This window comes from Anser cygnoides, chromosome 6 (genome assembly GCF_040182565.1).
Source record: "Anser cygnoides isolate HZ-2024a breed goose chromosome 6, Taihu_goose_T2T_genome, whole genome shotgun sequence".
Classification (NCBI taxonomy): Eukaryota; Metazoa; Chordata; class Aves; order Anseriformes; family Anatidae; genus Anser; species Anser cygnoides.
In genome coordinates, this window is record NC_089878.1 from 18,608,379 (window position 1) to 18,617,201 (window position 8,823).

The following is an 8,823-nucleotide window of genomic DNA, read 5'->3' on the forward strand; positions in this document are numbered from 1 at the left end:
GTCCTGCCAGCAGACAATGAAAGCAGCAGTCTGGTCTGAGAAAGGAAAGCCAGTGAAGGAGGCAGACTGCATGCTATTTATTAGCTAGCACAATAAAGCAGTTTCTCTAGCAATGAACCTGAAGTGTCCATTGAGTTAATACAGGATAAAAAAAGCCTGGTGAGGTAGGCCATTTACTGGGGTTCATCCCCTTCATAATCCAACATAATGACTCCTATGTTGTACTGAACTCCCAGCAAGTAGCAAAAATATCACTCTTCTGTCTGTGCACAGTACAGTTTATTTTCATTTAATAAAAACAAGCCCTGAGTCTGTTAACTATTATCCATTTCCCTTTACAGGATGTATCTTACCAGTCATCACTGAGAATATTGCTTTCAGACTCATTTTAGTTTATAGCTCCAAATATTTCTCATTTGCTTTGAATAATTGTTTTCCGTTGAAAATTATATAGCTGGCTTGTTAATTAGTAAGATATAAACAGGACACATCACTGCATTTTTAAAGCTATGGTGCCAGCTAGTGGTGAGAGATGACAGACAGCATTTCAACCTTGACATTTATGTAAGTGTACAGTCTGTTTTTATTTGCATCGTGATAATGTGACATCAAATTTTATTTTTCAGTTATCACTACTTTGTGACACAAAAAAGGCAAAATAAAATCAGCAGCTCCTTTCATTTTCCAGTCAGATTTGAATTGGGTATTGTTTATTTGAAATCTTCCTGCCGTTATTGATGGAATGATTGCATCATTCATCAGGCCATTTGCCAGTGAAGTTTTTTAGTCTGTAGTTTCTCATTTGTGAGCATAAGTTATGTGTTATAGACCTGCAGGTGCTGTTTTAGTTTGCTAGAAAATGGATTTAAAAAAAAAATGAAGTAGGGTTTAGTTTTGAGCAGCAAAAAAGATGCTTAGACAGTCTCTTGAAAAGACTGAGGAGAGCTCTAGTGTGGCTAACACATGGTAAAACTCTTCATTGATTGTACTGACTTGTAACTGATGCACCATGTTAAGATGAAAATCCTGTTATTAACATATAAGAAAAATTCAAACAATTCATTATTCATATGCACTGTCTGTATCCAAATGAGATCACAACAGAAAAGCAAAACAAGCAAATCTTAAAACATTTGTAGAGAAATGGAAAAAATAATTAATATCTTTTATGTTTTTTGAACAAAGAGTCATTGACAGGCCATCTTTCCTAGTTTAATTAAGCAATAACTGATCTCAGTGAGGATGTGGAAGGCTCTTGAATACTAATAAATAAAACCCAAAGATGAAGCATTTCTTTCATTAAATAGTGGGAGCTGTTTATAACTCTATTACTTACTGCTAAAATCAATTATTATTACTAATACTCTACAAGTAATTTATAACTGAAGGCACACTGAAGGTTGTAAAGCAGAACTTTTCTTTTTAGATGTCAGACATAGCCATGAAGGTCAGCTGTTGTGAATAAGGACACCTCAGATGAACACACTTGTAATAATATTTGTGAAGATAGATCTAGTGTTAGTGACAGCTGCACACAGTAACCAGAGCTGTCACAGTCTTACTTCCAGTCTAATGTGTATCACTACACTGGTGTAAAAATACAGGATTGTATTTAATCTAAAGGAATAAAGAAAATGGATTTTTTTTCCCCCAGAAGATTTAATCAACCGATGTAAACACACAGGCAATTTATTTAAAAGAAGATGCTTGAAATATTAACCTATGAAAGACTCTTCCATTATTAAAATAAATTGTAATCTAATAGGTATGAAAGAATTTCAGGGAGCCACAGTGCATTTTTGTTTCCTTGTATGTAACCAGCTGAAATATACTATCACATTTTCATCATACACTCCTTTTCATCCACTTTCCTTAGGCAATATGTTTGTGATAGATGTACACTTTTTTTTTTTTTATTTTTTAAGGTGCTGTTGCAACATAGTTGTTTCAATTTAATATTGCAGGGAATATCTAAAGGAAAAATCCTATCTCTCTTAATGTATTAAAATGCAGGCATGACCTTAACTGATTTCTGTTAACTGTGGGTTTTATAATACATCTTTCACACACTTTCCTGATCTTTTACTTAAATATAAATCCTAGATTTGGGATATTCTGAGAGTTGGCACAGTGTCTTGAAATTTACATAACTGTTGATTCAATAACATTTTAGCTTTTCAGAGAACTTATCATGAGTTGCCCAGCCTTGAGAGTTGTCGAAAATGAGATGTGCACCTTTGACACCTTGTTGAATTTTGAGACCAACAAGTGGTACTCTCCAGCTTATTTTTTTTTTTCTTTTTGGTGATTTAAATTGGCTAACTGTCCATAAATGTTGTATTGGAATGTAATTAGAATGACATATATCTTCAGGACTGATGACTATAATCCTGTCAATACTGAGGTTAAATTTCTAAGATATTAGACCTTCAAACAACGTAAAGTGGAGTTCAGAGATCTAAACACAGTGACCAGTATTTTTAATGTTTAAGTGTCCATTTGGATCAACAGTTCTTTAGCTATCATGGTAAAGTCACTCTAAATTCAGTTCCTGTCCAAAAGATATGGTTTATGCAGATGACAGGTACAATATTGAAAGATTCTTTTATGAACCATTTTTAAAGATCCTTTAAAGTTTGTTTTTCATATATTTACTGGATAAGATACAGATTTCACAATTTACTTTCTTTGCTACTGTAGAATGTGTCTTGTTGTAATAGCACTGAGACAATATATTTCTAGGGTATTCTAACTGGGACAGCCTTGTGCATCTAATGAAACCCTGAAGTTTATGAATGTAAAAAAAAATCTATGTAATAGTTTAAACTCAGCGTACTTAGAAGAATTCAGTCTTTAAGTACAAACTTTGATTTAGGAAAAAAAGGAAGAAAAAAAAAGCCCGGAGGATATTGAGTAATTCCTTTACATCCGCTGATGTTCTGTTGGAGCTGAAACTGATGCCATGACTGATGAAAAGGAAAAAAATATTGGCAGTAGTTTGGGAGTCAAAAGGAATGTGTTTGAAGGCTTCATGGAAAAAAAAAAAAAAAAAAAAAAGGTGCATCAGAATTCGTAGCAGCCCAGTACGGGAGTTGGCCACATCTGTCAGGAAACTTACAGATGGTTCAACTCATTAGCTGACAGAACTCCTAGCGGACATCAGTGAAGAGTATGGGGACCTCACTTGGACTAAATGTTAAGCTTGCCTCCTGTTCAGTGCTGCTACATTTCTCCAAAATAAAATCCTTAACCATTTCTATTGGGCCCTGGGTACTCTTTTGAATGTAACCAGTCTGCAACCCTGTTTTACACAATTTGCAAATGTGACAAATTTAAATTAATACTGGTTGCAACATTACAGGCCCACCCAAACAGTGTCTCAAGCATAGCTCAGCCTATCTTTTAAATGTTGGCAGTATCTGATATTAGTATGTCTCCATAATAATAGAAAAACTGGGATGCATGAAGTCCACTGCATTTCTAATATAGATCTATAAAAACTTTACTTTAGTATTATTTTTATATTGTTACATGTGGCACCCATGCATGCAGTACTTCTTATCCTACCTTTCTCCGTATTACTTGGTGTTTCTAGCAAGGTTGTAACATATTTATGTCAGCGTAGTTAGCAGCAAGCCACTTAACAGCAGGTGTGTTTCACAGTTGACTTTGCAGCAGAGCCAGCAGGGGGAGCATACACTTCAGTGTTTTATGATAAGGATTTTGGCCATTTTTTTCCTTGTTTTTGCAAAGATGTATTTTCATATATGTAGTTATTAGGGAGGACAATGTAGTCAAGTCTTTGTGCTCTGGAACTGCAGTAACTGTAGAGGGAAGCTGAGCTGTCTGTTGTTTTATGATTACAAAATTAGCTTTGATTTTGCAAAATCTTGCATGTATCACTCTGTGTGATGGGAGTAATTCTTTTTGGAACAAATCTTATTGGACCCTGGACAGAAGAGACTTTCCTCCAGAAAAAAAAGCCTTCCATTATACCCCAGAATACACTTTTTTTTTTTTTTTTTAAAAAGCGACATAAATTTAAGGACAGGTTAATATGACTTCACACACTTGCAAGGTCAAGCCTTTAATAAATCACTATACACAATGTGTACAGTTCACCTGTGTAAAACAGGTTTGAAGAGACTGTTATGGTTTTAGTTGATATTTGGAGATACTTTTTGGGTGTATACAAAATATAGTGTGCAAAGATCTCTTTTTTGTTTATACAGATGCTTAGAATGCAGAAATGCTCTGAAATCCTTCTCACATTCTCAGTCACTGTGTTTTGGGCCTACTTCCAAAGTTGACAGGACTTTTGCTAGGTGAAGTTTCAGGCCAGAAAGGTGGTTGTTTTTGCACAAACTTACGTGTGCTTAAACAATATAGTGAATTAAGTATTAACCTTGGAAATTATGTAGTTTGTGTCATGATTTAAACTTTATTTAAATACTTTTTTTTTTTTTTTGTATTTAGCATTATTACACTATGTGCTTGGCTAAGCCAGGCAGGGTTGATTATCATTAAAGTGTTATTTATTTCTATTTTATTAAGCCCCGTTTTACATTCATGTTACAGGTTAATTTATACTTTTATTTCATGCACTACTTGGCTTTACTGATTAATATGCCCCATGGCATTCAATAAAGCCAGGCAGTGGAGGAAATAAGAGTGGTATTAATTTCTAACATTGCTATAAATTTGCCTTAATAAAACTAGCTCAATAACACTGCAGTAGTAATACAATGGATGCTTCCAAATTGTTAGCAAAGACACATCTGAAAGAACAACATTTTTTTTTTCCTGAATTTAAGAATGCTGTGCTGTCTTTTTACTAGTGTTCAAATTAGACTACCTGTTAAAATACTTAATGCTCTTACATTGTGTTCTAAAAAGCAGCATGCATTTAAAAAAAAAAAAAAAGTTTTCTTTTCCTTAGTCAATCAATTCAATCAGACGTAGATAAATCCTTTGGATTATGCAATCCTTTCAAATGCCTTGCGGATTTTCCTGATCACTGTTACTTCACAGACTGCCTAAAACCAGCTTTTAAAATATCAAAGAAAAAAAAGAGAACATTCTAGAGTGTGAGGGCAAACAGCAAACAAGGAAAATTAGAATAATGGATTTTCTTTTTAGCAGTAAAATAACTGCTATTGATTTACAATTCCCAGTATTTTCCATTGATTTACATGTTGTTTTGTGGCAGGGTGAAATTCTCAAGACAGAAACACAGGTAGAATTGCTGAATGTTAGCTTTCGTTCTACAAATTGTTCATTACAATGTAAATATTCTTGCTATATTTTATTTATTATTTACTATAACAGCTGTAATTTTTTCAGGTGTAGACTGTGACTTTTTTTTGGAATGAAAATCTCAAGTAATCTTTGCCAGATAAAAACTAGCTGTGACAAACTTCTTACTCATGCCTGTATTCCTTTCTTGCTCAAACTCATATTAATTTAACTGATTTTTTTTCCTCAGTAAGAAAGTTTTGGATACAGCTTTTATTTGACCTCAGTGCAAAATGAAAGCATGACGAAGAAAGTTAGCATACAAAAATCTGAACACAAGTGTAGTCCAGGAGAACTGCCGAATCCTCAGAACTTGATCCTGGAAGGTGCATGGAAAAGCCCTTAATTGCTCCTGAAGCCAGTGGGATATGAGCCTTCTCTGCACTTTGCTGGGTCAGACCTTAATAAATCACTCGACACATTTTACAGGGAATCACCTATGGGGTGAAAGGCAGCAAATGTTTAAAAGGATTAATATAAACATTATATATCAAATGGAACTTATTTTTACATTCAGGCAGCTATGAAAATAATACTGTCACTTTGATAAGTGTATTGGTTAGTTAAAATCAGATGGTCAGCAGACTATATTCTACCTTTTGATTTCACTAAATAAATGCACTTATATACATGTACACAGTCCAAAGGCTGAGGATCTACCAATGTAGATTCAAATTCAAATTTTAGGCATTATGTAATAATCTTTGCTTAATATAGTTTTCCAAATAGCTACAAAAACTGTAAAATAAATATCGTTACCTTACTTAATATAAAACTCATATATGTCCAAACATACCATTTAATTTTCTTATATGCTGGTGGTGGAGTTAAATTCTGGCAAATGACTTCATTCAAGTGTTCTGTAGCCTTTTAATTGTAGAGTCACTGAAGTTGGAAATGGAAATGATCTCTTCACGTGCAGTGCACATGCAGTGTGTGAGACTCTTGCAGAGTTCCATTTTATCAACTGTTTTTTTTCCAGAAGAATATTTAGTTTCTAACTGAAAACTAAATGTCTTCCTGGATCAAGCTTTAAATGACATTAGCCAACAATAGGAATAATGACATTTACAGTAACATAAGATTCAATGTTTTAAATGGCGATATAATCCATCATACTTTGGGGAAAATTTGCCAACTGCTGTGCCAAGCTGGATAGCTTATTCTGGAATTGTACTTCATGGGAAGCTCCTCTGTATGCCACTGGAGTGACGGAAAATTAGGTTAGGTAAATAGACCATTGATTAGATTGTTTGGCAGTTATTTAATTTGCCAGAATTGCTGAAAATCTTTACCACATAGTAGTATCGGTGAGATATGCAGACACTTAATACTTTCCATCTCTCATTGACAGTGCTAAAAGTTTGGACTAGTCATTAGCTCTGGATAAGGCTGCAACCTTGTATGTGGGGTGTATGTAAAAGACACTCAAAACGTTCTATTTTTAGCTACACAGAAAGGCAGTTGATATGATTATAAAGGAAAACGCACAAGAGTAATTTTTAGTGTTCAACCTCCCAATGCAAAGCTACATATCTGTTTTCTTCTTGCATTGTCACAGCCATGCAGAATAAGCTACACTGCTTGCAAAACAGAAAAATGCGTGTTTGGGCTGTGAGGCATAACACTTACAGCTAAATATGAAAAGATCTCTTTATTTAACGCTATGAGGAGCAGGGGGCGGAGTGAGACAGAATGCCTCATCAGCCCGGGTACTGCAAATAAAGCATGAAGGGTTCAGGCAATGTCTTTTTCCTTTGAGAGGTTTTTACAAAGCGGTCCATTTTAAAGGGATGCCTATAAATTAAGAGATTAAATGGAGGAAGGGTAAATAATCGCCACCCCCATCTCTTGCACTGTACTTACCTACATGCAGATGCTGAAACAAGAATATTCATTTCTGCTTCGACTTTTCTCCAAGCGTTGTTTATTGGTAGGGACAGGATTAATATTTTGATTTCTTATGCTTTTTTTTTTTTTTTCTCCACCCACGTAACACACCTATGATTTTATAGAACACAGAAAAAAAATCCATGTTTTGCAGAAGGAAATACTTACTGATTTGCTATTCTGCCTCTCCACAAAATGCTTCCCTCCCCATTGAATGTATTTTTATGGAATTAAAAGGTGTTGCCTTTATTTATTGGTTGGCAATAAATATTACATGTTTTTACACCTCTTTCTTTACAGCACAATCCTGGAAGAGGAACTGTGGTCCAAGCATTGTTGTTAAGTTTTATATTTTCAGCCATGCATTTAAGTAACTTTTGTTTCAAAAGGAATAGATCACTTGTAGGGTGACGTTTTCTGGGAACTAGAACCTAAATTGCAAAAACAACGCAGCCAAGTCCCTCCCTGTACCTACAGCAGGAGCTAAGTCCAACGGAAGAAACAGACACGATGGTCATTAGGGTCATTAAAATATTTTCTGGCCATCTGAAGCAAAACTGCAGGTAACGACGCGGCAGCGTGACACCCGGAGCCTCAGGACAGCCTGCTGACTTCAGCCGCCGCCTGCTGAGGCCTGCAGCCCGCACCGCGCCCGCCCAGCCCCGTGCCGCGGGCCCTGCCCGGTACCGGCCGCAGTCGGCTCACCCCGCAGCTGCCGCGGCCCCGCCGCCAGCCGCCGCCCCAGCCCCGCGTCGCCGCCGCGAGGTGGCGCCGCCAGCCCCGCTTCGCCACCCGCCGGCCCCCTCCTCGGCGCCGGGGGAAGCTGCGGAGGCGCTGCGGCTGCGGCCGCGGCCGTCGGGGTGATTGATGGGTAACAGTCACGCTGAGATAAAATATGCAATAAACTTAACGTCGCTCGGTACAACTCTTAGAATACGATCGTTTGCTAGGGGTCATTATGGGATCACTGTACTGAAAACGGTATTGCCGCCCGTTAATTCCGCGCAGCAGAGCTGTGCCCTGCAGCCTTACTTCAATGGCAGCGTGCTAGGCGTGCCAGAGCCGTGAAGTGCGACACTGCCTTGCAGCTTTGCAACAAAAATTATCTGCAAATAGTCACGGTCTTCCTAAGGAGACAGGAAAATAAAGGTGGGATGGGAGGCGAGGGGTGGGGAGAGATGTTGATTTGTATGTAGCTGTAATTCTTTTCCTTCTTTGCTTTCATGTTTGTTTAAAGTCCTGGTTGAAAAGCAGGTGTGGAGAAATGTCCTGCCCTATAAACTGTTGTAAATTAACCTCAGTTGATGGTTTCTGGAGTGACAATAGTGTAAATGCAATCCTGAAGACACTGGATATAGAGATGAATTTAGGAACATTTTTAGAAACATCTGTCTGGAGTTTATGGAAACTCCTTCCTCTTGCATGGGCTGGAGATGCAGATATGTAAATATGAACTTCAGTTTTGTGCTTATCACATTACTGCTGCTCCTTACATGATAATAAATAATGATATTGGTAGTAACAACAATAACAGCAATCAGTGTAAAGGGCAGGACAGACAAAACAACTTGCTGCTAGGGAAAAGCATCAAACGTTCTGGACAGCTCTTCCAATCTGTTTAACCTACAGAAATAAACT

The 8,823-nt window shown here is 36.9% G+C and overlaps 1 long non-coding RNA gene across 3 annotated transcripts; it reads right to left on the reverse strand.

Moving 5' to 3' along the window:
* Positions 1-5,489: 5,489 nt before the first annotated feature.
* LOC106030025 (uncharacterized) lies at positions 5,490-8,001 on the reverse strand. Of its 3 annotated transcripts, none has more exons than XR_007162401.2 (3): positions 7,891-8,001; positions 7,162-7,296; positions 5,490-5,732 (listed from the first exon to the last, which is right to left on the reverse strand). It is a non-coding gene; the product is annotated as an uncharacterized lncRNA (long non-coding RNA). The 3 variants fall into 3 exon arrangements; XR_001203493.3 differs by lacking the exon at positions 7,891-8,001 and adding an exon at positions 7,661-7,799; XR_001203494.3 differs by lacking the exon at positions 7,891-8,001 and adding an exon at positions 7,657-7,782.
* Between the last annotated feature and the right edge of the window lie 822 nt (positions 8,002-8,823).